This window comes from Vigna angularis, chromosome 9 (genome assembly GCF_016808095.1).
Source record: "Vigna angularis cultivar LongXiaoDou No.4 chromosome 9, ASM1680809v1, whole genome shotgun sequence".
NCBI classification, from domain to species: Eukaryota; Viridiplantae; Streptophyta; class Magnoliopsida; order Fabales; family Fabaceae; genus Vigna; species Vigna angularis.
Window position 1 is genome coordinate 29357253 of NC_068978.1, and position 25236 is coordinate 29382488.

Sequence of the window (25236 nt, forward strand, 5' to 3'; positions counted from 1 at the left end):
TTAGCAGGTTTTTTCTCTCTTCTACTGTTCTTCTTCTCTCTCTTCTACCAAATTTATTGGCGCCCCATCGTTGTTATACTATTGTATTACCAAAACGGATGCTGTTGTGGGGTAATCTTGTGATACCAATTAACAAACCACCCACAGGTCCTAGTTCAAGGAATTCACTGCTTTTTAGAGAATAGGCAATGATAGGTGTAAATTTTACTTGCTTTTGTTACTTAAAATGTTGTGTTTTTGAGTAAGTTTTAGTATTAATTCTCATGAAAAATATATAATTGTTGATGTAAGTATAGTTTGTAATGTTTAAATGTGTGTTTTGATGCTTTTGTGTGTTTATTTTTGCAATAGAATAAGGATTGGATAATATCAAAGAGACCCTGTGTGCATCAGTGGCCCAGCCAGAGCGCACCAGAGGCCCAGCCAGAAGTGAACCAGTGGCCCAGCGACCAGGAACCAGTGGCCCAGCGAGCCAGTGGCCCAGCCAGAGCGCACCAGTGGCCCAGCGACCAGGAACCAGTGGCCCAGCGACCAGGAACCAGTGGCCCAGCGAGCCAGCTCGCCCAGCGAGCTGGAGCAGCTCGCCCAGCGAGCGACGCTCGCCCAGCGAGTGGATTCCTTTCGCCCAGCGAAAAGTCACTTACGAATTTTCTCTTTAAAGACGCGATCCAGAGGCAGAGGGAGGCAGTTCTGGAGGGGAGAAGCCAGGGGGAACTCTGCAGCTCGTGTCCATGCTCGTTTTGGGTGCTTCGGAGTGGAATTTCACCACTTTCTACCATCCAATCCATCCTTTATCGCTTCTATGATGTATATGTGTAGCTAGAACTCCATTTCACTGGGGTCGAAAGTACATTTCTGAAACTCTTTGTAATTTCTATATTAATGCATGATCTTGTATGAATTTTGTGTTCTATCTTTATTATTCATGCCTATGATGAGAATCTGAGCTATTTGAACGGTTAAATCATTGAGAAATGTATGAGACCGCGGACCTAGGATAGAACTGCTAAAGGATTTCGAGTCCTAGACATAGGAGGAAATTCTTAGTCATCTGTAACATTGTGATTAAGGCAAATCTGATAACTGAATTATCTAAGAGATTAGGATTTAGTTTGAATGATTCTGAACGGTCATCTGAGAGATCAGGACTGCATGCGCCTAGGATGTTGATGCTAAATTTTGAGGAATTGTGTTAGTAGAAAAATTACTTGAGTGATGAACTTGAAAATCAACCCCAGTGAACTTTAATTCATCTGTTTTTACCACTTTAATTTCATCTGTATGCAAATCTTACTTGTGTTGTAAAATTAATCGCTAAATTAGTAAACTTTAATCATTCTGTGAATCAAAACAAATCTCTTGGGAAAACGATTTCCGGACTTACCGGTTTATTACTTGTACGATTCGGTACACTTGCCGAGGTCTCAACAAGTTTTTGGCGCCGTTGCCGGGGATTTGTTTTTGTTTTCGTTGATTGTGTTTTGTTTATCTGGTTTAGTTGATTTTAGCTATCTGTTGTTTAAGTATGTATTGTGATTATATTTGAATTCTTGTGCATAATTGTTATCATCTGTAGAGATTGTGTTTTTTTTTTTGATTGTTTCTTTTTGGTTTTTGTTTGGTATGAGAAGCAGAGAACAGGTTGAAAATCTACTTTTTGATCCGGAAATTGAAACAACTGCTCGAAGAAACAACAGCAGAAGAAGGAGACAAAGTAGAGAATCCAGAGAAGCCTCTGCTATTTCTGAAGAAAATCTTAACTCTTCATCTGATCAAGAAAGAGAAGAAATGGAAGACAATCGCACTGGAGAAGGTTCTGGGCAAGGAAGACGTACCCTTGCAGATTATAATACTTTCTCAGGACCTTTGCACTTCAATAGTATTGCAAGACCAGTGGTGAATGCTGCTAATATGGAGATGAAGCCAGCTCTTATTCATCTGGTGCAGAACAATCAGTTTCATGGATTATCCCACGAGAATCCATACACTCACTTGGCTACTTTCATGGAGATCTGTAATACAATGAGGATTCACCAGGTTCCAAATGAAGCAATCCGACTCAGTTTATTTCCATTTTCATTGGCTGGTAATGCAAAAATGTGGCTGAATTCTTTTCCAGAGAATAGTCTGACTATCTGGGATGATGTGGTTGCTAAATTCCTGAACAAGTTCTTCCCTCAGTCCAAAGTCAATAAGGGAAAGCAGGAGATCTCTTCTTTCCAACAGGATGCTGATGAAACTCTAGGTCAAGCATGGGATAGATTCAAAGGCCTACTGAGAAAAACCCCTACTCATGGATTTGATGAGCCTACACTGCTAAATCTGTTTCTTGGAGGGTTGAAATCTCAAACAAAGTTAATGTTAGATGCATCAGCTGGAGGTAGTATCAGATGGAAGACGCCTGAAGAAGCACATGAACTGATTGAAAACATGGCTGCAAATGATAATGAAGTTCAGAGTGAAAGAGCTCAATTTCAACAAAAAGGTATTCTTCAACTTCAATCTCAAGATGCTTTACTAGCTCAGAACAAGATTATGACTCAGCAACTTGAGACATTAATGAAGAAGTTATCTCAGCTGCCTAAAGAACTGCAGAATGTTTCTCAAACTCAACATCAGATGGTTCAGAGTTGTCAATTGTGCGGAGGAAATCATAATAATGGTCAATGTGTAGTGCAAAGCATGTCTCATGAAGAAGTACATTATATGGGAAATCAAGGTCAAAGTTTTAATCAAGGATGGAGACCTCATCCGAGTATGGGACAAGCTGTTTCATTCAACAGACCACCTCCACAGAACTTTCAGCAACAACCTACTCTGACAGACAGAACTTCAAAATTGGAAGAAACTCTTCAGCAGTTTATGCAGGTATCAATTTCCAACCATAAGAGTACAGAAGCCTCACTTAGGAATTTGGAGATTCAGGTGGGTCAATTAGCTAAAAAGTTGGAAGAAAAACCAGAGAAGGACTTTGGGGCAAACACTGAAGTAAATCCAAAGGAAGAATGCAATGTTATTACTACAAGATCAGGAAGAATTCTGGAAGAAAGAGAGAATGAGAAAAAAGTGAGTGAAGAAAAAGATGAGATGAGTAAACAGGGAGATGAAGAAGAAGAGAAAGAGGATAGAGAAAGTGAAAAAGTGAGAGAGGGAGAGAAAAAGAAAGAACAGATGTATGAGAAACCTCTCCCATATCCAAAGGTTCTCTCTAGAAACGAGAAGGAAAAACAGTTCAGAAGTTTCATTGATATTTTCAAGAAGTTGGAAATCAAGATGCCCTTCTCAGAAGCACTGAAACAAATACCTGCTTATTCGAAATTCATGAAAGATGTGCTCACGAAGAAGAAAAAGTATATTGAGGAAGAAACTATAGAAGTACAGGGCCAGTGCAGTGCTATCATTCAGAAGTTGCTTCCACTAAAGTTTAAAGATCCAGGTAGTTTTACAATTCCATGTACCATTGGTAAACTGGCGGTTGGAAAGGCTCTAATTGATCTGGGAGCCAGCATAAATCTGATGCCCCTTTCTATGTTTGAGAAAATTGGTGATCTAGAGATGAAATCTACACGCATGACTCTACAATTGGCAGATCGATCAATCAAGTATCCTTATGGAGTGGTAGAGGATGTGCTCATAAAGGTAGACAAATTGATATTCCCTGCAGATTTTGTCATCATGGAAATGGAGGAAGACAAAGAAATACCTCTCATTCTAGGACGACCATTCATGAAGACAGCAAAAGTCGTCATTAATATGGATGATGGAACGCTGAAACTGAAAGACAAAGATGAGGAGGTAATTTTTAATGCATTTGATGATGTGCAGCAGTGTAATGAAGAAAAGGCAATTCCTGAAGCTGCAAATGAAATCATGTGTGTAAGTGATAAATCAGATGACCACCAGTTGTTGATGCAAAGCAAGGAGCCCAGATTAGGAGAGCCAATTATACTGAAAGATAAGTTGTGGGTTTTCAAAAGCAAAACCAAAGACGGAAGATTTGAAGTTGAAGCTCCTTACTCCAGGGTAACCAGAAAGATATCTAGAAAACAGTGGAAGAGTTGTTGGTGGAACAGAGGAAAGAAGCTCACCAAAATCAAATATCCACCATGAGCTTAACAGGTGTCGAGCTAAAGACGTTAAACAAGCGCTTACTGGGAGGCAACCCAGCTTTTCTAACTCTATCTATTTATGTTTTCAGCTATTTTGGTTGTGTGGATTGAATCTGAATATGTCTGGTTGTGTGGATTGAATTATGTTTCTGCAATGATTTGATTGTGAATTGTGTGTTTGAATTTGAATTTGGAATTCTGTCCATGATAACTGGCATGATTGTGAGATTGTTATTGCAGAATCTGAGTTTTAGAACTTGTGTTATGATTATATATGAGTTGTTCTTGAATCTGATTGATTGTGACCCAGAAGTTGAATATCTGAGTGTACTGAGACAACTTTGAAAGCAAGTGAGAAGTTGTTATTACTTGAATTTGGTTTTTGCATAATTCTTATTAACACAGATACATTCTGGTTTAGAAATGAGAAAGGCAGTTGTTTGTTTTTGAAATTAGCAACTTGGCCAGATGACTTCCCATTTGTGAATATTAATCCTTTGTTATCCTGTTTGAGCCTTATATATATTTGTTGTGAACCCTGAGCTTCTTACAGAACAATCTACCTTATCCAACACTCTTGGAGAAGAGAACAAGAAACACATTTGTCTAGAGATAGGTAGAAATTAAGTTTGGGGGAAATCAGAATCAGTTGAATCTTAAACTGATAAAAAAAAATTGTATTGTATCATGTAAATATGATAAAGTATCAAAGTTAGAGAAAAATTCAAAAAAAAATATATATATTATGTGATGAATGAAGAGGTAGTTGATGAATAAAGTTTCAATGTTGTTATGTTCTTGTTCTCCTCTTCTTTAGTGTTGTTTTGTTTCCTTGTAAAACCATGTTCCTTCTAGCCAAGCCAAGTTATAACCTGAGAAAGTCCTTTTGATTTAAATCAGAATGTTTGAAGTGTATATGAGATGACTTGCAAAAGTTGATGAAGTAGTTGATGACACTTTGAGCGTGAATTTGAGTGTAAACACTTGCAGGTTGAGGAAAACACTGATTGAGCACATTTGTACTATTCGTTTTCTGGTTGTCTTATCATTTTGGATTCAAGAACTTGTCAATATAGAAGTTATAACATTTGATCTGAATATTTGGAGGTGTAGGTACAATCCTTACTTTTGTGACAGAGATTATGTGATGGAATACTAACTGCTTTGTTGGGTTCGTTTTTCTGTTGATATTGTTTATTTTCATGAGGACATGAAAATATGTAAGTTTGGGGGAGTTTGATAGGTGTAAATTTTACTTGCTTTTGTTACTTAAAATGTTGTGTTTTTGAGTAAGTTTTAGTATTAATTCTCATGAAAAATATATAATTATTGATGTAAGTATAGTTTGTAATGTTTAAATGTGTGTTTTGATGCTTTTGTGTGTTTATTTTTGCAATAGAATAAGGATTGGATAATATCAAAGAGACCCTGTGTGCATCAGTGGCCCAGCCAGAGCGCACCAGAGGCCCAGCCAGAAGTGAACCAGTGGCCCAGCGACCAGGAACCAGTGGCCCAGCGAGCCAGTGGCCCAGCCAGAGCGCACCAGTGGCCCAGCGACCAGGAACCAGTGGCCCAGCGAGCAGGAACCAGTGGCCCAGCGAGCCAGCTCGCCCAGCGAGCGACGCTCGCCCAGCGAGTGGATTCCTTTCGCCCAGCGAAAAGTCACTTACGACTTTTCTCTTTAAAGACGCGATCCAGAGGCAGAGGGAGGCAGTTCTGGAGGGGAGAAGCCAGGGGGAACTCTGCAGCTCGTGTCCATGCTCGTTTTGGGTGCTTCGGAGTGGAATTTCACCACTTTCTACCATCCAATCCATCCTTTATCGCTTCTATGATGTATATGTGTAGCTAGAACTCCATTTCACTGGGGTTGAGAGTACATTTCTGAAACTCTTTGTAATTTCTATATTAATGCATGATCTTGTATGAATTTTGTGTTCTATCTTTATTATTCATGCCTATGATGAGAATCTGAGCTATTTGAACGGTTAAATCATTGAGAAATGTATGAGACCGCGGACCTAGGATAGAACTGCTAAAGGATTTCGAGTCCTAGACATAGGAGGAAATTCTTAGTCATCTGTAACATTGTGATTAAGGCAAATCTGATAACTGAATTATCTAAGAGATTAGGATTTAGTTTGAATGATTCTGAACGGTCATCTGAGAGATCAGGACTGCATGCGCCTAGGATGTTGATGCTAAATTTTGAGGAATTGTGTTAGTAGAAAAATTACTTGAGTGATGAACTTGAAAATCAACCCCAGTGAACTTTAATTCATCTGTTTTTACCACTTTAATTTCATCTGTATGCAAATCTTACTTGTGTTGTAAAATTAATCGCTAAATTAGTAAACTTTAATCATTCTGTGAATCAAAACAAATCTCTTGGGAAAACGATTTCCGGACTTACCGGTTTATTACTTGTACGATTCGGTACACTTGCCGAGGTCTCAACAGGCAACTTCACTGACTGGCCTTGAACCCACAAGAAACAGACTCGAGCTATTAACCTCACGGATAATAGCAACTGTTTTTGCTACATTTTTAACTATTCTTTCTTCATAGTTGATGGAGTCATCATTGGTTGTTTTCACTTTAAGTTCATCGAGGAATTGCTCATCCTGTGAGACTAGTTTGGTGCTGAAGGAGGAATTACCCACATCAACTCTTAAAATCTCTGCTTGATTAGGTGGTTCAACTATAAAGCGAATAACCAACAATCTGATGCTCAGCCATACGACCTCCGTAAGCAAGGGCTTCACGATCATCACCACCACCAAAGAAAAGCACTACAACACAGTAAGAAACATTACTTGCAGAGACATGGGAGGTACCACCGAGCCCCCGATCAACAAAAATTCCAACTGAGCGTGGTGCATGCTCAAGTACTCTTTTGTTAACCCATCGAAAATCATTTCTAGTGTTATTTAGTGAACCATCCAAACTTTGCTGCTTATGAAATGGAAGAATGATGATTGCGGCTTCCTTCCTCTCAACAGTTGCACAAATGTCTTCATGTATGTTAGCCATAGCTGAGATGGCGGTCATTGGCCGGATGGACACTTGACTTAGTTGCTTATAAGCCTCAAACGCTACAATAACATGGTTAGAAGGTGAATGAGAACCTTTGTTCAAGAATGGCAACTCATTTCTTCTTGCCTTATGTACCATTAATATAGATGAGGACCTCTCAGAGAATTCTTTAAGGTGCATTGCATACACACAAAGATCATTGTTGAGACCTCGACAAGCGTACCGGATCGTTCATGTAATATAAAATGGTAAATCCAAGTATCGTTTTCCCAAGAGATTTGTTTTGATTCACAGATTGATTAAAGTTTACTAATTTAGCGAATAATAAATGTAATTTTGTAACAAACTTAAGATTTGCATACAGATGAAATTAAAGTGGTAAAAACAGTCGAATTAAAGTTCACTGGGGTTGAAATTCAAATTCATCACTCCGGTAATTTTCTACTAACACAATTCCTCAAAATTAAGCATCGACATTCTAGGCGCATGCAACCACTGATCCCTAAGATGACAGTTCAGAATCACTCAAACTAAATTACTAATCCCTTAGCTAATTCAGTTATCAGATTTGCCTTAAACACAATGTCACAGATGACTAAGAATTCCCTCCTATGTCTAGGACTCGAAATCCTTTAGCAGTTCTATCCTAGGTCCGCGGTCTCATACATTTCCCAATGATTTAACCGTTCAAATAGCTCAGATTCCCATCATAGGCATGAGTAATAAGGATAGAACACATAACTCAAACAAGTTCATGCATTAATAGAGAAATTACATAGAAGTTCAGAATTTTACTCTCAACCCCAGTGAAATGGAGTTCTAGCTACACATATACATTATAGAAGCGATAAAGCATGGATTGGACGGTGGAAATTGGTGGTTTTCCACCATGGAAGCACCTAGACACGAGCACTGCAGCGACCTCTGGTCTCCTCCCCTCCAGACTTCTTCATTTCTGCCTCTGGATCGCGTTTTTAAAGAGAAGGGCCGTAAGTGATTTTTCGCTGGGCGACGAACGTACGTTCGCTGGGCGAGCGTCCGTCGCTGGGCGACGAACGTACGTTCGCTGGGCGAGCGTCCGTTGCTGGGCGACGAACGTACGTTCGCTGGGCGAGCGTCCGTCGCTGGGCGAGTGTCCTAGCTCGCTGGGCGAGCGTCAACTGTTGAGTCACGAGCGTTCGTTCGCTGGGCAAGCGTCCACCGCTCGCTGGACGAGCGTCCTCGCTGGTCGACGAGCGTCCTCTCGCTGGGCGAGCATCCACTTGCTGGTCACGGGCGTTCACTCGCTGGACGAGCGTCCACTGCGAGCTGGACGAGCGTCCTCGCTGGGCGACGAGCGTCCACTCGCTGGGCGACGAACGTCCACTCGCTGGGCGACGAACGTCCGTTCGCTGGACGACGAGCGTCCACTTGCTGGGCGACGAACGTCCGTTCGTTGGGCGAGCGTTCGTTCAGGCTATGTGATCCTTCTGACTTCGGCAAATAACGCTCTCCAAGTCTGTGATAGTATCCAATCCTTATTCTACTACGAAATAAGCAAACAAAAGCATCAAAACACACTTAAACAATCAAAACTATATTTACATCAACAATTATATACTTTTCATGAGAATTAACACTAAAACTCACTCAAAAGCACGACAATTTAAGCAACAAATATAAGCAAAGTTCACACCTATCAAACTCCCCCAAACTTATATATTTTCATGTCCTCATGAAAATAAACAATAACAAAAGAAAACGAACCCAACAAAGCAGTTAGTATTCCATCACATAATCTCTGTCACAAAAGTAAAGATTGTACCTACACCTCCAAATATTCAGATCAAATGTTATAACTTCTATATTGACAAGTTCTTGAATCCAAAATGATAAGACAACCAGAAAAAGAATAAAACAAATATGCTCAATCAGTGTTTACCTCCACCTGCAAGTGTTTACACTTTAATTCACGCTCAGAGTGTCATCAACTACTTCATCAACTTTTGCAAGTCATCTCATAAACAATTCACATATTCTGATTTAAATCAAAAGGACTTTCTCAGGTTATAACTTGGCTTGGCTAGAAGAAACATGGTTTTACAGGGAAACAAAACAACACTAAAGAAGAGGAGAACAAGAACATAACAACATTGAAACTTTATTTATCAACTTCCTCTTCATTCATCACATAACACATTTTCTGAATTTTTCTATAACTTTGATATATTTATTTTTTTTTCTTTTTTTTTCAGATTGTTTTTCATCAGTTTAAGACTCAACTGATTATGATTTCCCCCAAACTTAATTTCTACCTATATCTTGACAAATATGTTTCTTGTTCTCTTCTTCTAGAGTGTTGGATAAGGTAGATTGTTCTGTAATAAGCTGAGGGTTCACAAAAATATATATAAGGCTCAAACAGGATAACAAAGGATGAATATTCACATATGGATAGTCATTTGGCCAAGTAGTTAATTTCAAAAAAAAACAACTGCCTTTCTCATTTCTAAACCAGAATGCAACTGTAATAATAAGAATTATGCAAAAACCAAATTCATAGCAATAACAACTTCTCACTTGCTTTCAAAGCTGTCTCAGTACACTCAGATATTCAACTTCTGGGTCACAATCAATCAGATTCAAGAACAACTCATATATAATCATAACACAAGTTCTAAAACTCAGATTTTGCAATAACAATCTCACAATCATGCCAGTTATCATGGACAGAATTCAAAATTCAAATTCAAACTTCAAACACACATTTCACAATCAAATCATTGCAGAAACATAATTCAATCCACACAACCAAACAGATTCAGATTCAATCCACACAACCAAAATAACTGAAAACAAAAATAGATAGAGTTAGAAAGTTGGGTTGCCTCCCAGTAAACGCTTGTTTAACGTCTTTAGCTTGACACTAAGAAGCTCTCTGTGGTTGAGCCAATGGTTTGAAATCATCCTTCATGAATATTATATGCATGGAATAAGAAGAAGGACTTATTCCTTTCAGATCAGAATTTGACCAACCTACAGCTTCTTTGTCCACTTTCAAGAATTCAGTTAACTTTTCTCCCTCCAGAGTGGATACAACATTGTTGATGATCACAGGTTTATTGTCATCTTTGTCAAGAAAAAGCATACTTCAAATGTGAAAGTAGCAACTTCAAGTCCAGCTTCTTTTCTTTTATCTCTTTTTCATCAGATGGAATCTCCTCTAAAGCATCCAGACTCTGTATACATTCATCAATTAATTTCTCTTCATCTGCAAGTAAAAATTCACAAGCATCAACAAGAGTTCTTTCAAGAGGTGATGATATATGCATCGTCTTCTGTGTAATTATGCAGACTTCCTCAAGTTCATCAGTTTGAAAGCATGTATCTTCATCATTTGGGTGAGACATTGCTTCAAAAACATTGAAATTTACTTCTTCATTCTCAACTCTCACTTTAAGCTTTCCATCATCAACATCAATCAACACTCGAGCAGTCTTCATGAATGGCCTTCCCAAAATCAAAGGAATTTCTGTATCTTCTTCCATCTCCATGACAACAAAATCCACTGGAAATAAGAATTTGTCTACCTTTACCAGAACATCTTCTACTACTCCATGCGGATATTTGATTGATCTGTCTGCTAATTGTAGAGTCATGCGTGTGGGTTTCAACTCTAATTCTCCAATCTTCTTAAACATTGACAGAGGCATAAGATTGATACTGGCTCCAAGATCAATTAACGTCTTCCCAATAGCCAGTTTACCAATGGTGCATGGAATTGTAAAACTGCCTGGATCTTTAAACTTTGGTGGAAGTAACTTCTGAATGATAGCACTGCACTGGCCTTGTACTTCTATAGTTTCTTCCTCAATATACTTTCTCTTCTTTGTGAGCAAATCTTTCATGAATTTCGAGTAAGAAGGTATTTGCTTCAGTGCTTCTGAGAAGGGCATCTTGATTTCCAATTTCTTGAAAATATCAATGAAACTCTTGTATTGTCTTTCCTTCTCCTTTCTAGAGAAAACATTTGGATATGGAAGAGGTTTCTCATACACCTGTTCTTTCTTTTTCTCTCCCTCTCTCTCTTTTTCACTTTCTCTATCCTCTTTCTCTTAATCTTTATCTCCCTCTTTACTCATCTCATTTTTTTCATTCTCTTTTTCTTCCAGAATTCTTCCTGACCTTGTAGTAATAACATTCCAGTCTTCCTTTGGATTTACTTCAGTGTTTGCCCCAAAGTCCTTCTCTGGTTTTTCTTCCAACTTTTTAGCTAATTGACCCACCTAAATCTCCAAATTCCTAAGTGAGGCTTCTGTACTTTTATGGTTGGAAATCGATACCTGCATAAACTACTGAAGAGTTTCTTCCAGTTTTGAAGTTCTGTCTGTCAGAGTAGGTTGTTGCTGAAAGTTCTGTGGAGGTGGTCTGTTGAAAGGAACAACTTGTCCCATACTCGGATGAGGTCTCCATGCTTGATTAAAACTTTGACCTTGATTATAATTCGTCTGAAGACCTTGATTTCCCATATAATTTACTTCTTCATGAGACATGCTTTGCACTACACATTGACCATTGTTATGATCTCCTCCGCATAATTCACAACTTTGGAAACTCTGATGTTGAGCTTGAGAAACATTCTGCAGTTCTTTAGGTAGCTGAGATAACTTCTTCATTAATGTCTCAAGTTACTGAGTCATAATCTTGTTCTGAGCTAGTAAAGCATCTTGAGATTGAAGCTGAAGAACACCTTTTTGTTGAAATTGGGCTCTTTCACTCTGAACTTCATTATCATTCGCAGTCATGTTTTCAATTAGATCATGTGCTTCTTCAGGTGTCTTCCATCTGATATTACCTCCAGCTGATGCATCTAACATTAACTTTGTTTGAGATTTTAGCCCTCCAAGAAACAGATTTAACATTGTAGGCTCATCAAATCCATGAGTAGGGGTTTTTCTCAGTAGGCCTTTGAATCTATCCCATGCTTGACCTAGAGTTTCATCAGCATCCTGTTGAAAAGACGAGATCTCCTACTTTCCCTTATTGACTTTGGACTGAGGGAAAAACTTATTCAGAAATTTAGCAACCACATCATCCCAGACTGTCAGACTATTCTCTAGAAAGGAATTCAGCCACATTTTTGCATTACCAGCCAATGAGAATGGAAATAAGCTGAGTCGGATTGCTTCATCTGGAACCTGGTGAATCCTCACTGTATTACAGATCTCCATGAAAGTAGCCAAGTGAGTGTATGGATTCTCGTGGGATAATCCATGAAACTGATTGTTCTGCACCAGATGAATAAGAGCTGGCTTCATCTCCATGTTAGCAGCATTCACCACTGGTCTTGCAATACTGTTGAAGTGCAGAGGTCCTGAGAAAGTATTATAATCTGCAAGAGTACGTCTTCCTTGCCCAGAACCTTCTCCTGTACGATTATCTTCCATTTCTTCTTTTTCTTGCCCAGATGAAAAGTCCAGAATTTCTTCAGAGATAACAGAGGATTCTCTACTTTGTCTTCTTCTTCTACTGTTGTTCCTTCGAGCAGTTCTTTCAATTTCCGGATCAAAAAGTAGATTTTCAACCTGTTCTCTGCTTCTCATACAAAACACAAACTAAAAAGAAACAATGCAAAAAGACACAATTTCTACAGATGGATAACAATTATGCATAAAAATTCAAATACAGTCACAATAAACACTTAAACAAAAAAAATAACTAAAATCAACTAAACCAGATAAACAACAAACAATCAACGAAAACAAAAACAAATCCCCGGCAACGGTGCCAAAAACTTGTTGAGACCTCGGCAAGCGTACCAGATCGTTCAAGTAATATAAAATGGTAAATCCAAGTATCATTTTCCCAAGAGATTTGTTTTGATTCACAGATTGATTAAAGTTTACTAATTTAGCGAATAATAAATGTAATTTTGTAACAAACTTAAGATTTGCATACAGATGAAATTAAAGTGGTAAAAACAGTCGAATTAAAGTTCACTGGGGTTGAAATTCAAATTCATCACTCCGGTAATTTTCTACTAACACAATTCCTCAAAATTAAGCATCGACATTCTAGGCGCATGCAGCCATTGATCCCTCAGATGACAGTTCAGAATCACTCAAACTAAATTACTAATCCCTTAGCTAATTCAGTTATCAGATTTGCCTTAAACACAATGTCACAGATGACTAAGAATTCCCTCCTATGTCTAGGACTCGAAATCCTTTAGCAGTTCTATCCTAGGTTCGCGGTCTCATACATTTCCCAATGATTTAACCGTTCAAATAGCTCAGATTCCCATCATAGGCATGAGTAATAAGGATAGAACACATAACTCAAACAAGTTCATGCATTAATAGAGAAATTACATAGAAGTTCAGAATTTTACTCTCAACCCCAGTGAAATGGAGTTCTAGCTACACATATACATCATAGAAGCGATAAAGCATGGATTGGACGGTGGAAATTGGTGGTTTTCCACCATGGAAGCACCTAGACATGAGCTCTGCAGCGACCTCTGGTCTCCTCCCCTCCAGACTTCTTCATTTCTGCCTCTGGATCGCGTTTTTAAAGAGAAGGGCCGTAAGTGATTTTTCGCTGGGCGACGAACGTACGTTCGCAGGGCGAGCGTCCATCGCTGGGCGAGCGTCAACTGTTGAGTCACGAGCGTTCGTTCGCTGGGCGAGCGTCCACCGCTCGCTGGACGAGCGTCCACCGCTCGCTGGACGAGCGTCCTCTCTTGTCGACGAGCGTCCTCGCTGGTCGACGAACGTCCTCTCGCTGGGCGAGCGTCCACTTGCTGGTCACGGGCGTTCACTCGCTGGACGAGCGTCCACTGCGAGCTGGACGAGCGTCCTCGCTGGGCGATGAGCGTCCACTCGCTGGGCGACGAGCGTCCACTCGCTGGGCGACGAACGTCCGTTCGCTGGGCGAGCGTTCGTTCAGGCTATTTGATCCTTCTGACTTCGGCAAATAACGCTCTCCAAGTCTGTGATAGTATCCAATCCTTATTCTACTACGAAATAAGCAAACAAAAGCATCAAAACACACTTAAACAATCAAAACTATATTTACATCAACAATTATATACTTTTCATGAGAATTAACACTAAAACTCACTCAAAAGCACGACAATTTAAGCAACAAATATAAGCAAAGTTCACACCTATCAATCATCACGCTTCTGGATTCCTCTTGAAGCCTCAATCAAATTTATCATTGATGGAATATTTCTTGCATCATGGAAGCAGACGAGAATCCTCAGTTGTATATTTGCATTTTTCCTCCCAATTGTTCTATATTTGTAGTCAGTTATTCCTCCCCTCCTTGCAGGCTTATACACGGCCATCACAAGAGGAGTGGTGATGAAGGTAGTGAAAACAGCCATAAGAACCATGATGGCGAAGGTCTGATCATTCAAAACATGGAAATGCATATTTTTAATATTTCACGGTAATAGATAGGAAAGTGCACCTTATTAAACTGATTATATGGAACACTAAGATCAAGAAAATTGAAACTACCTTTCTATCTTTGCCAATGTTCAGGACTATTAATTCAATTAGGCCTTTGCAATTCATTAAGAACCCCAACACCAGAGCCTCGTTAAGAGGTAGTTTACATAGAAGGGAAACAACAAAAGTCCCAAGAATCTTTCCAAAAGAAGTTGTAAATATAACAAAAGTCAGAAGACCCCATGATTCCAACCCCTTTATGATGGCTCACCCATTTGAAAATTGGAGGGACAATATTGTATAATTGGTAGAAGAGAGAGAAGAAGAATAGTAGAAGAGAGAAAAAACCTGCTAAAACCTGCCTTGCACAGAAAAAGTAGAAAAGAGAGAAAAATAGTTAATGCCGTTTGTACAGATTTAACGGAAGGGATTTCATTGATGCAAATTTTATTAAGTGAGGATGTAATTGACGCACTTTTTAAAGAATGGACTAATTTGACATTTTCGAGCGAAACTGGGGACAAAATAGGGTATTAAGCCTAAATGATTTTAGTGACGCGGGCATTTTAATATTACCATGTATTTTTTAAATAAATGAAAAACCTAATACAATCTTTCATGCGTTCTGAATTGCTCACCAGAATCTAATCCATGCATCATATTGGTTGAAAAAGACTTTTAAGCCGGTTTTTAAATCGGTACAAAAATATCAAAGATAAAAAGTATTTGACTTTATATACCAATTTTGCAATTGGTATAAAAATAAAGAGAATGACAAATTTGTATACAATTTATACTTTTTTATATCGCTAACCAACTAGTATAAAAAGTATAACATTCTATATTGGTTAGCATTGCCACTAGTATAGAAAATAACAATTTTTATAGTGGTTAAGACTTTAACCGGCATAAAAGCATGACTTTCTATACCAATTAGTATTCGAATCAGTATAAAAAATTAATTTTATATCGATTAATGTTAGAACTATAAAAAGTTATGTTTTTTTTAAATAGCAGGTTTGTATGTGATACCTATCACATACATGCCTATATAAAACTCAAACAGGTAGAATCTTAGAACAATGCAGATATATTAAAGGAATAAAATAATGACTACTTCCTACTGTTTACACATCTAATAATACTTTCTAACTTCATCAAATAATGAACACTTTGAGTAAACTTATACTCATAAATACTTAGGAGGTTGGTTATAAAATGTTGAAATTACCAAATTCTATGAGTCAACAACGTTTGTGGATATGATTTTCTGCGTATGCATCATCATATAATATATGCACTCAAAGCTCCCTAGTTGATGCGAACACTACAGGTTAAATTCATATAATATCATAAACTTTATAGTTGTATTTCAAGAGTGTGAAATATTAACTACTTATAATTGACTCAATGAAGTGAAAATTCTTTTCTAAAGCAATATGTGTTCCATGTAACCTCGAATAAGCCTCAATCACTCTTTAAAAATTAAATGTAAAATGAAATTTGTGTCTAGTATGAAACTTAGTAAAATTAAATTGTGTACACAACAATTTAAATTATTAATAAACTTACGCTTGAATTGTACTTTTGATTGTCAAAGTGTTAGGTTTCTTGTTTAATGAACACAAGAACCATAAGAGATTATTGAGGAAGTGTATTTTGAATTGCTAGTAGCCGTTGTAGATTCAGACAATATTAATGTCAAATAAGATTTACATCAATAGAATTTAATTTATAAAAAAAACATATTATTGTAAACAAGGTGTTAAGTAGACTTATTTCTTTTCTCTTTTGAAAGGCCTCTAATAGGTATTTTTGCACCTCTTCACCTTTATTACCAACTCATTGAATGAAAACAGGGACAATAAATTCATATATGTGATTATTCTTCTTCTTAATACTCATATGATGTAAATACCTTAAACGTAGAAAATTAATAATGTTAGAATAACGTATTGAAAAAAAGAAAACATTCACTAAACAACAATTTTTTTAGTGTTTATAAATTAATATTTAAATTAGTTATTATAATAAATAATTATTTATCATCTTTCAAATTGATTACAAGGTTTTCTTGTAATGTTTATTATATGAATCCTTGCACTCATGCTAAAAGTAGACTAAAGAAAATAAACAACATAACTTAATTAGTTATTTAATATTAATGAAGAAAATCACAACAAGTGTGTTTAATAGTTTAATAAAAGTAACTCATAAATTAATTAACTAATTGTTAATAAATGAGCTTCATGAATTAAATGAGCTTTATAAGTTTTTACCTGATAAACTAAAATTTTAAATTTTTATACACAAAAATATATCATTCTATAATTATGATTTTGATTTTTTTTAAATCATCAAATTTTTAATAAATATTTTAGTACTTTTGTTTTTCTAATAGTTGTTTAGGTTTACTACACAAGTCATTTTATTTAATGAGTTGACAAAATATATATTATTGAGAAACGTTATTTATATCAATTTGTTAAATATTTTTAATCTGAATTGTCTAAAAGATTAAAAAATATATAAAAATATTACAAATAGGATAATAATTAATTATGAACTTAAAATAAGTAACAATATAGATAAAAAAATTATAGATAATAAGAAATTAAAATATAAGAGGCAATCTCACACACACACGCAAAAGGTTAAATAAGTTTTACGAATTAGAAATAATAATCTAAAAATTAGAAATTAGATCAAATAGTTTATAATAAGTTAAAAATCATAAAATAAATTATTAAACAACCTTTACGTTGTACATCACTGTAAATTTTAATATCTCAATTATGCATGTTCGTTATAGTTAATTTATCATTTATCATCACAATCATGTTAAAACAAAACAAAACCATGGATAGAAAATCAAACAAATATTAAAAAAAGAAACATCTTTTTTACAAAAAATAATAATGCAGGACGATCTATGATCTATCTTACATTTGACCAGTAAAACGTAAACTCGACTCACACACATAAAAAAAAGTGAGTTAATTTCTTTGACACCCATATAAAAAATTATTTATTTTGTAATTTTCTTTTTCAATTATAATATATAAAATATCGTATTTAATAACCTTATTTTTAATTAAATTACTTTACTTAAAATAAATAATATTTTAATTTTATAATTTTTAACTAGTAAATACTATTCTTTTAGAAATAATGTATATAATTAAAAAATAACGACTAAATTTCAAATAATTGTCAAACAAAACTGAAAATTAATGTCAGCCCGAAAACAACAGGTTATGCATAACAAGCTTAATCAAACCAATGTGCTAAAATGTTCATGGCACTTACAGACGTACGAATCAGCCATGGTCCACCCACATTTAAACTACTAAAATAAACTATTTTAAGTTTAATTAAATTAAACTAGTTAATTGTAAGGCCCATGTTAATTTTATTTTATATATATATATATGCTTATGTATTAGTATTTTTACTTTATTAAAAAAAAAATTTGGGGCCATCTGACGTTGTCGGGGAGACGTGGACAGTTACCAAATTCCACTTCCACCGTCCCACCTCCTATCATTCCCCAATGAGAGCTACCGACAGAGCAAAAGTGTTTGCCAATTTAAGATAGCTTTGACCTTCATCTCCAGCACCGAACCCCACCAGCCTTCACCTCCAACTCTTGATCTCCAAGATCTAAAACTTCAAACTCCATTCTATGTCACCCACTTCTTGTATTATTTTAGAGTGCAATTACGGGAGGGAGTAAAGGAGAGGGTCTCATTTTTGGCACCAGGGAGAGCAGCCACACGGAAGGAACCCATTCTTTCTCTCTCTAAAACTTTATCTCCAAAATTCTCTCGCTTCTCTCTAGAATTCCAGCACCTTGAACCATAGGAATTCAATTCTGATGCTACCATGGCCTCCACGGAGTAGAGGGCTTCATTTCAACCGAACGTTTTCGTCGTTCCGATCGGGGCAGAGTCCTTGGTTGTAGGATGGTTGTGCTTGGAGAAAACCAGGTAAGGGGAGCTAGATCTGCTTCTAAAGATTGTGGGAATAATATGTTTGAAATCATATTATGATTGGTTGATGAATAATTTTGTGTTTAGAGTATCCTTCTTTGCTATGAATTCGTAGGAGTGATTGTAGAACTATACTGTTGCAAATCTGGGAAAAAGGGGTGAAAGAATGGAGTTTTCTGGGTTTTCTGGAATCTGGTGCGATTCTGCATAATTCTGCAGAACGCGCGTACGTCCAATTTTGGTGAGTCAAAATTGGACGTTCGTCCAATTTGCTCGACCAATTAGTGGTCGGCCAAAATAGTATGAGCGTTCGGTTTTGGTGTTCTAAGGTAACGAGCGTTCGCGTTCGTCCTTAGGTAAAGTTAGAAATATATTGGACGTTCGTCCAAACTGTATACAGCGAATTAGTAAATTTAGGCGTTCGTCCTTAATTAAATATTCTAATGAAGAAATCTGTAGCGTTCGGTCTAGATGTTCCTTGTCCTCAGATAGCGAACGTCCATAGGTTGTAGCGAGCGTTCGGTCTTGATGTTCCTTGTTCTCAGATAGCGAACGTCCTTAGGTAGTAGCGAGCGTCGGTCTTGATGATAGTTTTTTTCTCAGGTAGCTAGTGTTCGATCTAAATTTGGTACCATGAGGTTTAGTTTGAATACGTTCGGTCAGTACTTTAGGTGTTTGGCAAAGTACGCTAGATGTTCAACTAAGACTCAAAACGTTCGTCCTTATAATGTTAGGTTAAATGGATTTCAAGCTTAACGTTCGTCCTTATAATGTTAGGTTAAATGGATTTCAAGCTTAATGTTCGTCCTTATAATGTTAGGTTAAATGGATTTCAAGCTTAACGTTCGTCCTTATAATGTTAGGTTAAATGGATTTCAAGCTTAACGTTCGTCCTTATAATGTTAGGTTAAATGGATTTCAAGCTTAACGTTCGTCCTTATAGTGTTAGGTTAAATGGATTTCAAGCTTAGCGTTCGACCAGTGTTCGTCCAAACAGTGATGAATTCAATATGGTGTCTAATGGTTTAGCGTTCGGCCTAAGTAATTGATCTTAGCGTTCGGCTCAGTAGTGTTGAATCCAACATGGTGTTCGGTTTTAAGCGTTCGGCCTAGTGTTTGATCTCTCAGTGTTCGTTCTAAGAGTGTTCGGTCAATATGGTGTTTTGAGTTTTTAGCGTTCGGCTCAATAGTACATGATCTCCTAGCGTTCGTCCAAATAGTATTCAACCAAATAGCGTTCGGTCAATTAGAGTTCGACAGATAGCGTTCGGTCAGATGGCGTTCGTTCAAATAGTGATCAGTATAGAACGTTCGGTCAGATTGGGTTAGATCTCATAGCGTCCGTCCAAGTGTTGTCGGTCTTATAGGGTTTGGTGAATAGCGGTATCCAGTAGCGTTCGTCCAGTAGCGTTCGTTCTGTAGCGTTCGTTCAAAAGAGTTCGGTGAATAGTGCTCATTCAAATATTATTTTTCAAATGGTGTTGGATTCTGAGTTTGAATTAAATTATGTGTACAAATGTTTGGAATATATACTCTGAGGTAAATTATGTGAAAAATATGTGAATGCATGAGATATGATAAAATTACTGTCATGAATGTATTTTATGATGTTGATATGAAATTATGCATCTGATCATGATATGTGTATTATGGGGAGATTTTGTAATGGTGTAATGTGAGTTGAGGAATATGAGTATGGTATGAATCTCATGGAGAGATTCTATAATATTATGATATTAGTGTATATGTTGATGTTGAGGGTCCCGTAGTTGGAGGTTATCCTGATACTCTAATAATCATCCAGTCTCATGTAGAGAAGGATGAATTATGTGGTGAGAGGAGCAGGAGGTCCTGGTCTATGTGCCGGTTTTGGACATAGTGAGGGGACTAACCTTGTGAATGATATGAAGTATGTTGAAAGTGTATTTGTAAGAAAAAGTAGAAGTCATCACAAGTGCATAACCTCCCGTGACCGCTCATCAACGTATCATCCGGATGAGTGTCTAGTAGGAATTGTGGTATGATGGTAAATGAGGATGTCTGACATAAATTTTATATGATGTTTATATCAAAGCATTTATGCATGTTTTATAACTATTGTGTTGCATGTTAGCTCACCCTTACTTGTTTGTTTGTGCCGGAAAATCTTTTTGCGATGATCGTATAACGTATTTGTTATACGGGACCAGATGAAGGATTGTCGCGTGATCATGTGCAAAGGAAGGAAGAGATGGAAGAACAAATTAGAAGGATTCAATGTTATCTTTGCAGTCAACTCTGAGCTTAAATCTTATATATAGATTCAAGTATGAGGTTACGGAGTGTTACCGTAAATGTATTATTACAACATTTAAAATTTTGAATTTTAAAGGGTGAATTTTTGGGATGTTACATTAATAACTTAATAGTATTAATAAAGATATTAATAAAGAATTTAATTTCTTATTAATGGTATTGCTTTATGACGTATGTTTAATAATTTGTATGCTTTAAAAAAATACGTTTTAATTGGGTACTTGCTCTAGGTTCCTATACATCTCTCATGGACGCCTTCTATATATATAATGAACCCATCACGTTTGGTTCACAGAAAACAAATCACCATAGTCATCTCTCCAAGTATTAATCTTCCAAAGAAAATTCACCAAAAAAAGAGTAAGAAAAATAATGCAAAGTCTAATCACTTGCTCTATGATTCTTGCTTTAATTTCAGCATGTTTTGGAAGCAATGACGCATCTCATAATGTGATGGATTTTGATGCTGTGGGAGATGGAAAAACAGATGATTCAGCAGTAATTCTGTTTCTATTTCTCTTTTTTTTATTATTTCTAATTTCAAAGCATATATTATTGTAGTTTTATTTACAAGATTTTGATGTGATGTAGCATTTGATTTGGCCTATAATAAGATAATTGGTGTTAGGCATTTTTGAAAGCATGGGAAAGTAGTTGTGGAGCACAAGGGACGCCAACGTTACTAATTCCAACAAACTATGTCTTAAATAATGAGAATCATCATTCAAACCAAGTATTGAGATTGCAATGCAGAGGAAAAAAATATAAAAGCAAAAATAGTTTGTGTATTATCCTTTATCTACATAATACAGATACAAATATTTATACATTAAAATTATAACAAAATTAGTTATAATTCTATCTAATCTACCAGCTATATCAACATAATAATAACAAACAGAAATAATAACAAGCAAGATTTTAAATCCTAACAAGATATTAAATCCTAACAAATATTAAATCCTAATAGCCCCCTCAAGTTGGAGAATGAATGTCAATCATTCCCAGCTTGGAAACCAGAAATTTGAAAGCTGCGGGAGGAAGGCCTTTTGTGTAGATATCAGCTAACTGACATGCAGAAAGAATCAGCAGTAGTTTAAGTAAGCCAAAAGAAAGTTTTTCCCTTACAATATGACAATCTATTTCAATGTGCTTCGTGCGTTCATGGAAAACCGGATTTGCAACAATATGAAGGGCATATTTGTTATCACAGAACAAGGCTACTGGTTGTTGAAAAGTTACGTGAAGATCCTGTAGAAGAAAAGTTAACCATTGAATTTTGCAAGTAGATATGGCAAGAGCTATGTATTCAGCTTCTGAGGAACTTTTGGATACAGTGGCTTGTTTCTTCGATTTCCATGAAATAAGTAAGAAGCCAAGATAGATAGAGTAACCAATGATACTTTGTCTGGTATCAATGCAGCCTGCCCAATCAGAATCACTGAAGCCTTTCAACTGTATGATGTTATTGCTGGGAAAGAAAATCCCTTTTCTAGGAGCACCTTTAAGGTATCTAAGAATCCTGAAAGCTGCTTGTTGATGATCTGCGTTGGGATTTGAGAGAAATTGACTTAGTTGTTGTACTGCAAATGAAATATCTGGTCTAATGTTGGTGAGATATAACAATCTACCAATCAATCGTCTATAAGAAGATGAAGCTGCATCATTTAGAGGTTGGCCAGAATTTGTGCTGAGATTTGTATGATAGTCACAAGGAGTGGAAACGGGCTTAGAGTTTAAGTAACCTTCATCTTTGAGAATGTCGAAAGTATATTGTCTCTGGGAAATGGAAATACCTTCTTTGTTTCTAGCCACTTCAAGACCAAGAAAGAATTTAAGATTGCCAAGGTCTTTAATCTTAAATGTTGCGTCAAGAAGATGAGTAATATGAGTGATTTCTGTGAGATCATTTCCTGTAAGCACTATATCATCAACATAAACCACTAAAATAGTGACATTGGAATCAGAATGTTTGGTGAACAAGGAATGATCAGATGCAGATTGGAGAAAGCCATTAGATAAGAGGAAATCAGATAAACGAGCATACCACTGTTTGCCTGCTTGTTTAAGACCATAAAGTGATTTTTGTAACTTGCATACTTGATTGGGTTTGATACAGTTGAGCTCTGGAGGAGGTATCATATAAACTTCTTCATTTAATGTACCATGAAGAAAAGCATTATTAACATCTAGTTGTTTAAGATGCCAATTATGTACTGCCGCAAGAGCTATAACCAATCTAACCGTTGTGATTTTAACCACGGGAGAAAATGTATCTAGGTAGTCTTGACCTTCAATTTCAGTGTAACCCTTGGCTACTAATCTGGATTTATATCTTTCAATGCTTCCATCAGCCTTGTGCTTGATTTTGAAAACCCATTTGCAGCCTACAGCAGTTTTGTCAACAGGTAAATCTGTGATTTTCTAAGTGTTATTTCTGGCCAATGCAGCAAGCTCATCATCCATGGCTCTAGTCCAGTGAGGATATTTGGATGCCTCATAATAGATCTAGGCTCAATGTTAGCAGAGATATGCATAATAAATCGATAATAAGGTGCTGCAAGTTTCTTATATGAAATGACAGAAACAAGAGATGTTTGATACCTGGAGAATGAGAGGTAGTTGATGCATAAGAAGTTTCAAATTCAGATAATCTTGAAGGTCTGTTTTTCTGTCGGGTGGATCTTCTAATATTAGGAGCTGGTAGAGTGGAAGGTGAACTGGGTGGAGAAGGATGCGAAGGATTTGTATGAGGTGTGTGCATACATTGGTCTTGTCCATTTTTTTCAGGTTGGAATTGGTTGTGCATAGCAAATCACTTTTGAGGAAATAACGTTAGTAGAAACCGTTACCCAATATTTATTGATAAAAACTATGGCAGTTATCCTTCAACGGTATTCACTTAATTATTCAACTTCTTTCATTTTTAATCTTTTTCTTTTTATATAATTTTTTATTTATTATTAAAGTTGGATTTTGAATTGTATACGAAACAGGATGAAGAAGTAGAAGTGAGTGGGATGACATTCAGAGGGTTTCAAGGAACATCCTTTGATGGCAAAGCTATAACCTTAGACTGTGGACAATCAGGTTGCTACAACATCGTATTGGATCAAATAGACATTGTTTCTTCTCTACCAGCAAAGCCAGCCTGTTGTTCTTGCAATAATGCCCATGGAACAGTTACATCTACTGTTCCAAATTGTTCTTGTTTATTGCCATGAATTTCTTTTCTTATGTGTAAAAGTTAAATGAGCGTAATTAGTTCAATAAATATTAATTAATGCAAACAATTAATATGCATTGTTCTTTTGGTTAATTATTTTTATTTTCTACGGTTTTTTAATTAGATAAATTCTGACATGGGTTTTATCTATAGAAAATGTTTGTTTTGAATAACGTTTTGATTTATATTTTTTTATTAGAAATTATTAGTGTTCAAAATATTTTTTTTTTTACCGATGTGAGACTATTGAACACCAAAACAAGTCTTTCAATTTAGGGGTTAATAATTTTTTTCCCTGTAGACTAGTTAATGTCACTATATTAGAAAATGATTTTCACGATGATTAAAGAGTCTTTCTATTACGGTTTTCAAACAATCATTAAATGCAACATCGTGAAAAGTTTACCTAAAACCAAAACCATCACTAAATTGTTGTTATATTTTCAAATGACGACGAGTTCTAAACGCCGTCGTTACAGTTAATATAGATGAAAAAAAAATCACAAAGATATATAACAATTTTCACCACAACTATCATTGAAAATGTTTTTTGTTCTTTTAAATATAGAATTTAGAATTGCGTTCTATCACAATCCTATAAAAAAAATTATACAAACGCAACCATTTCCAAACAATTGAAATGATATGAGCATACAAAGGCTTACACAAAACTATCTAATAATATTCCACCAAAGATGGTAAACATATATATAAAAAAACTATAAACTAGCTCTAAGTTTCAACTACTTTAAAATTTTATATCTGACAAGAAAATACTTTACTCATATTTTTTAACATAGAAAGGATAATGCTTTTGAATCTATTAGATGTTCATTAACAAAATTTTGCAAAAGTAAAGTGAAGTTAAAAGAACGAATTATTTTATATGTTTAGTAATAGAATGTATCATATTACATTTCATAACCAGAACCATAGCCACTAGTTTATTTATTGCACTACACAGTAGTAAAACTAATTATATAAATACCTTGAGGAGTTGCCATGTGATCTTTTGTGAAACTTATTCTACTACTCAATATGCTTTGTCCACTAAAAGCACTGAAATAATAAAAATTAATATTAGAAAATATTACATTATTGTATATTCAAGGTCAATGAAGTAATATGTTTTTTCTTAAAATAGA

General features: G+C 36.0%; 2 non-coding genes and 1 pseudogene across 2 annotated transcripts; 1 reads left to right on the forward strand and 2 right to left on the reverse strand.

Annotated features, from left to right (window-relative positions):
• Positions 1-21: 21 nt before the first annotated feature.
• Positions 22-17906, reverse strand: LOC128193962 (cation/H(+) antiporter 18-like; annotated as a pseudogene).
• On the reverse strand, positions 2198-2300 carry LOC128194157 (small nucleolar RNA R71). The gene has a single exon (XR_008245472.1). It is a non-coding gene; the product is annotated as a small nucleolar RNA R71 (small nucleolar RNA).
• LOC128194163 (small nucleolar RNA R71) lies at positions 12057-12163 on the forward strand. The gene has a single exon (XR_008245478.1). It is a non-coding gene; the product is annotated as a small nucleolar RNA R71 (small nucleolar RNA).
• Positions 17907-25236: the final 7330 nt, after the last annotated feature.